General features: G+C 41.5%; 1 long non-coding RNA gene across 1 annotated transcript in view; it reads right to left on the bottom strand.

Moving 5' to 3' along the window:
• Window positions 1-1,303: 1,303 nt before the first annotated feature.
• The window catches only part of LOC138835122 (uncharacterized), a 58,840-nt gene continuing 53,135 nt past the window's right edge, over window positions 1,304-7,008 (bottom strand). The window contains exon 4 of the long non-coding RNA XR_011374451.1: window positions 1,304-1,459. This is a non-coding gene — a long non-coding RNA (uncharacterized lncRNA). The remainder of the gene's footprint in view (window positions 1,460-7,008) is intronic.

Below are 7,008 nucleotides of genomic sequence, written 5' to 3'. Positions count from 1 at the left end.
CCTGTACCTGTCCCTTATGTATAGGGTCTTAGCTTCTCCCTCTGAGGCATGGCCTGGTCCAGTTGGTGGGTATAGGGTTAGATAGGGTATAGGGAGTGCTGTAGGGAGTCTTCTTGGTTTCTCTGTCTCTATTGAGTCATTACTGCATTGTGAGATTTGCATGCATCATCTTGCTGGGTCCTTCTCCTCAGGCATCTTGTTGAATCATCTCTCTCCCATATTGGAGCTGGTCCTTGCTGTTATCCTTTACCTAGCCAGGGAGGCCTAACTCCTTCATGAAGGAATATGGATGGAAGCTCAGACACAAAGCTACCTAAGAGAAAAATCTCCTCTTAAGTAGCTACCATATTAGGAAACAAAGGGACAGAGAGAGAGGCAGATTTGCCACAACTCCCCAATGTCTCTTCAAACTAACAGCAGTAAACATTGGTGGAAAAATGAGTCTTCATCCCATCTTTCTACCTCTAAAATATGCATATTTCTTCATCAGTCTTTCTCTTACTCTCTCTTATTCTTATCTTCACTCCAACCTCCATTCTTCCATGGCCTTTTAGCCCCAATTGCCTCTACCATGCCTCTAATTTTCTTCTTTTCTTCCATCCATCCCTCAAGCTTGCTCGTGATTCCCAAAGGTAGGGCTTGGAGATATTCAAGACCTTGAGAAATAGAGAGGTTGATGACTCCTATGTTGAATGAGAAAGAGGGGGAGTAAATAAACCTAAATGCAGCCTTCAGCATTCAGAAACATGGGTCGTGTTTTCATTGGCCCCAGAATTGTTTTGGAAAGCAGGAGAATGTTCTCTCAACACTTTCAATTTATTTATTGTTGCAAAGGAGAAGTGTAGCCTTGGAGATTTGAAGCAAGTGAACTTCCAAGGCATAGTCCTATGTATCAATATCACTTCCATCCCATTTGCACAGTTGCCTAGTAATGTGTGAGTGAGCCCCATCCATCTCTGACCCACTTGCATGGTCTTGCAGGCTCTCTCCTGTGGGAGTAAGATTTGTGTTAGTACAGTGCCAATCCCATTATTAACTGTCTTCTTTGCAAGTGAAAACAATGTTTTAAAAAATGCTCACAGGTTTTAAAAAAATGCTCACAGGGCATAAGAGAGCAAGGCATGATTGGCTCTGAGAGATAAAGTGGGATGAAGCTGTATTACAAAACTGTTATTTAAACAGAGTTGGCAACTTCATCCATAGTAACTCTCTCTTCAGGATGGACAGAAACACAAACTCCCAAAAACCAGTCTGGCAAAGAAAGCTACATGGACGTCCAATGATTCTGACCTTTTATTCTGTTTACAAGAGAGCTGAAGTCCTGGCAGGAAAGGGGACAGGTCCTATAGGGACAAAATCCAAGTGGTGGTGTCAATGCAGTGATAATGGTCCCTTGTCATTCTGGTGTCATCTCTCAGTCTGTCCAAATCCAGGTGTTGTGAACTCCCTGGGGAGTAGTCTATGAAGAGATAAAAGGGGAAATGCACTTCTTTGATCAGTTTCTCAGGAAGTGCTGAGAATCATGTCAGGCAAAGTAACATTCTTTTTCTATTGCTGGAGTTTTCTTTTTTTGGGGGGTGGGTCCGGTTTTGGGGCCTGAAGTCTGGGCCTGGGTGCTGTCCCTCAGCTCTTCAGCTCAAGGCTAGCCCTCTACCACTTGAGCCACAGCGCCACTTCCGGCTTTTTTCTTTTTGCTTATATGATGCTGAGGAATCGAACCCAGGGCCTCGAGCATGCAAGGCAAGCGCTCTACCACTGAGCCACCTTCCCAGCCCCTCTATTGCTGGAGTTTTGTGAATTGTCAATATGACACCATGCCTAGTACATCTCCAAGTGTGTATCTATAGGGAAGAGCATCATTATCTGTTTTACTTTGCAACACAACACTTCCTCTTGCATTCTTAAATAGCATCTTTTTGTACAGATCATCCATGAAATCTCTACTTTGGGACTTAGCTATATAATAGATATGTCTTACATTTATGGAGCTGACCAAGTCCATCTGCAGTTCCCCTTTGTCTTATTAGAAAGAATTTGCATGGATCCAGTGAAACCTTGTATGATGTGTTCCTCAGGCAGTGGTAGGAAAGGACCTACAATTATGTGGCATCTCCATCCCTTCCATAAACTCCTTTCTCCAATCTTCCATCTTGTCTTGATTCCAGTAGGAATGGTAGGCATCTCTGAGGGAGGTATATTGAGCCAACATACAAGTCAGTAGCACTATATTTTCACAGAATACATTTCCCTGATGTGGTACAAACTCTGGGTGTATCTGTGAGGGAAGGAGTTGTTGAAGGGGAGGCTTGACCTGGGAGAACACCAATGAGGTTTTACTGGGATAATTCAGGAAGGATGTGATGCACTGCTGACACAGTAGCTACAGAAGAGAAGATGGACAGTGCTCCATTTGTGTGTGTTCAAGGAAGAGATAGCAAGACAATGGTGATTGACCTGAGATGTGGTAACAAGGGTTAAAAATTTGATCTTTACTGAGTCCTCATCTATTCCGAATTAGCTAGTGTGAGGATGCTAATATTTGATCAAAATTTTTTAATGAAATGTCCCTCTACAGTCTAAAAAGTCATTTTACTTAAGTCAAATGATTGGGAAGCTATAAAGAAGCATGTAAGGCCAGGTGCCAGTAACTCATGCCTGTCATCCTAGCTACTGAGGAGGCTGAGATCTGAGGATAGCCATTTGAAGCTAGCCTGGGCAGAAAAGTCCCCATGAGATACTTATCTCCAATCAACCACTAAGAAACTGGAAGTGGCACTGTGGCCAAGTGGTAGAGGGCTCACCTTCAGTAAAAGAAGCTCAGAGATAGCACCCAGGCCCAAAGTTCAAGCCCCAAGGCTAATTGTGTATATATACTACATATATATGTGTATATATGTATACACACATATATACATGTACATACATATATACATGTATATAGATATGTATATGTATAGAGAGAGAAACATAGACATATATACAAAAGCATATAGGAAGCTATGGGCTCATTAATAGGAATTATGTGGAGGAAGAGCTTTTTTGGACTATGGTTCCAATGTATACTAAACCAAGACTGTTGGTGGTGGCTCATGTCTGTAATCCTAGCTATTCAGGAGGCAGAGATTTGAGGGTAGAAGTTCAAAGTCAGACTGAGGAGGAAAAGCTATGAGAAATCTCAAATTAACCAGCAGAAGTCCTGAACGTGGAGCTGTGGTTCAACTGATAGAGCGCTAAACTTAAGGAAAAAAGCTCCGGGACAGTGCCCAGGCCTTGAGTTCAAGCCCTAGTACTGGCATGAAAACCAAACCAAACCACACAGAATAATCATAGGGCTTCTATCACAGGCAGCTCACCTCTATACTCCATGAGCAGCCAGAAGAAATCTCCAAATTATCAAAGCCACCATATTGGATAATCTTTTTTCCTAAACAATTAACTTTATGTAATCCAAGACTTCAGTCAAACAAGAATCTCACTTTAAGGCTCATTTAAAGTGAGATATATTCCCAACGTAATCAGAAGGTAAGCTAGCTAGAAAGGATTTCTCAGTAATGGGAAGTTAAGAAAGAAGAAAAAGTGACACTCGGAGTTGTCTTACTAGTCTTCACAGATCATGATGTGTGAAAAGAATCACTTGAATTTATGTGTAACAAGGAAAGACAGTGTGTTTAATTTCCAGAAGGCCAATTAATGAGATTTCTGAACCAGGAGCTCAACCTGAAATCCTAGGTATTAAGGAGACTGAGATTAGAGGATTGTGATTCAAAGCCAGCCTAAGTAGGAAAATCTGTGAAAGTCTTATTTCCAATTAACCACTATAAAGCCAGTAGTGGATCTGTGGCTTAAGTAGTAGAGGGACAGCCTTGAGTAAAAAAACTAAGGGAGAGTATAAGGCTCTGAGTTGAAGCCATACTACTGACAAAAGAAGGGAAGAAGGGAATGAGGGAGAGGAAGTTAGGGAAGCAAAGGAAAGAAGGAAGGAGAGTAAAATTGAATCACTGATGATAATTACTCTTAGTGATTCAGGAGTTCTGGGTTGTAATGACTTTTCTGTCATTAGAGGGCAGTATTGAGTTTCCTAATGCAGTAATTACCAGGGCAAAATTGTGAGATCCTATAGAGAGCTCATCAGAACTAGATCCTAATTTTGGCTCCACTAATTGCTCATTGCTGCTTTGCATCATTTTGAACTAAGTCTTTCTATGTAAAATGTGGTTCATATTTATACATAGTTACAGGCAACAACAACAGCAAAAGACCTATGAAAGTCTCTTCAAATAGGAACCTAGATGGCCTTATTGAGTGTGGGATAATAAAGCAAGGTTTTGTTATTATCTAGGGAAATAGAGGACAAGCATGATTAAGATTGAGATTGTGTAATATGAATTCGGCTTCCATCAATGTCTAAGTGTGATCTTTCATGATAAAGGCTGGCTTATGTTCCTCTTCCATATCACATGTTCCATGGTCATCATTCTCTCATCCTGACTGGGCAGGGATGTTTTCTTTGTTCCAAACCAAGTGAGAGTCAGTTCATTAATATGAACTCCTTACAATGACACAGATCTTGAATTTTTCTACCTTTCTATCATCAATATCTAATTCTAAAATAGAATGAGTATGTGGTGTTTTGCTTGTTTTTGTTTTTTAGTTTAGGCTGGACATCAGTGGCTCACACCTGTAATCCTAGCTACTCAGGAGGCTGAGATCTGAGGATCATAATTCAAAGCTAGCCAGGGCAGGAAAGTCCATGAGACTCTTATCTCAAAGTAGCCATCAGAAAAGCCAGAAATGACTTTGCTTTTACTGTGGTTCAAGTGGTAGATCATTAACCTTGAGTAAGATAACTTAAGGACAGCACCCTGGCCCTGAGTTCTAGCGATAGGATTGGCACACACACAAAACAGTGTTCAATGTTTTCAGAAGTGGTGAACTGTGACTCAAAGTAGTAGATAGCTAGCTAGTAGAAGCTCAGGGATAGCACCCAGTTCAACAACAAATATCACACATATACGTTGAAGCCAGCTCAAGATTTTTGTCTTCAGCTTTATTAGTATATATGTCTCTTCTAGTGCATAGACAGTAAGATCTCTGCTTAGTGTCTTCAGCTTCACAGATGTTTTAGTCCGTGAACCCTGGGGCTTCCCACTGTGTGACATTCACATGCAGAGGGAAGGACTCCCTTTCCTGCAGCTTCCTGTATGTTATGTTCCAGCAGCTTCTGTCACCTTCTTGCAGCTCAGGCAGGCTCTCCCCCCAACCCCCCCAACCCCTTGGTCCCCACCCCTTACTCCAGCCTTATCCTTTCAGGTCTCCTGCCTGGGACTCTCTGAATTATTTCCAGTCAGAATCCTGCAGATTAAGTGATGCCTTGGGTAGGATTAAATCCAGAAAAGTTCCTTCTCCCATAGTCCAACTACTTCTCTCTTTAAAAAAATATCATTTTGGCCATTTCTAAGGTCTTCATAAGTCCTTTGTGGCTGAATGCTGGTGGCTCACACCTATAATCCCAGCTACTCAGAAGGCTGAGTTCTAAGGATCTTAATTCAAAGCCAACCCAGGCAGGAAAGACTATGAGACTTTTCTCTCCAGTTGACCACCAAAAAGCTGGAAATGGAGCTGTGGTAGAGGACCAACCTTGAGTGAAAAAAGTGAAAAAATTAAGAGACAGTGCCCAGGTTCAAGCCCAGGTATGGGAACAAAAATTAAAATCTTTTTTTTCTTTTTGGTCCGGTCGTGGGGCCTGAACTCTGGGCCTGGGCGCTGTCCCTCAGCTCTTCAGCTCAAGGCTAGCGCTCTGCCACTTGAGCCACAGTGCCACTTCCGGCTTTTTTCTTTTTTTGCTTATATGGTGCTGAGGAATTGAACCCAGAGCCTCAGGCCTGCAAGGCAAGCGCTCTACCTCTGAGCCATCTTCCCAGCCCCAAATTAAAATCTTTTATCCTCTATTTGGCTCAGTGTTTAAATACTGTCTGTGGGAAGGGTAAATTTGTTAGAATCTTTATTATAAAGATTAGAACATCACTCAGTTGGTATTCCTAGGTTGTAAAATGAGCTGAACTAAACAGAAATAGTGGCTTAGAGATACCATGTCTCATTAGATTTTATCTAAACCTTCTAGCACCTTTTTGTAAACTTGAAAAGATACATAGAAAAATAATTTCAGTAGACTATTTTCTTCAACTCAACTGATTGCAAGTGTTACTATTTCTACAAATTACCAGTACAACATTAAGATGCTTTTCATTATTTTTATATTAAACCTGCAGTACGGATAATGGATTTTCAGCAGCCTAATTTAGGTGCTAAATCTTCAACAGTTTAAAAGAAATAATGTACTATGAAAACCAGAGCTAAGTTCAATAAAAATCTTTAGATTGGTTCTATTTTAGTTGGACTTCAACGCAGGGCCTAGGTACTGTCTCTTACCTCTTTCACTCAAGGCTAATGTTCTACCACTTTTGACACACAGCTGTACTTCTGGTTTTCTGGTTGATTGGGGATAAGAGTTGTATGGACTTTCCTGTTCAGACTGGTTGTGAACCACAATCCTCAGATATAATCCTCCTGGGTAGCTAGGACTACTAATAGTCATGAGAAACTAGCTCCTGGCTTGTTTAAAACTTTTTTTGGGGGGGTACAGTCGTGGGGCCTGAACTATGGGCCTAGGTGCTGTCCCTCAGCTCTTCAGCTCAAGGTTAGCGCTCTACCACTTGAGCCACAGTGCCACTTCCGGCTTTTTTTTCTTTTTGCTTATGTGGTGCTGAGGAATCGAACCCAGGGCCTCAAGCATGCAAGGCAAGCGCTCTACCACTGAGCCACCTTCCCAGCCCTTGTTTAAAACTTTTAAGGTAAATCAACAGAAAATAAAATAAAATTAAGTCACATGTTAAATGTCCCCGGGTGCTTGTGACTATTGGCTACCATATTGGACAAACTAGGCTTGGATGACAAGAAAGGATTTTTTTTTATTTTTATTTTTGCTAAGCAAAGGAGTTTTCTGGAAGA

The sequence above is a fragment of the Dipodomys merriami genome, unplaced genomic scaffold (genome assembly GCF_024711535.1).
Source record: "Dipodomys merriami isolate MVZ:Mamm:240054 unplaced genomic scaffold, mDipMer1.0.p SCAF_23, whole genome shotgun sequence".
In the NCBI taxonomy this organism is placed as follows: Eukaryota; Metazoa; Chordata; class Mammalia; order Rodentia; family Heteromyidae; genus Dipodomys; species Dipodomys merriami.
This window is presented reverse-complemented; position numbering and strand designations above follow the sequence as displayed.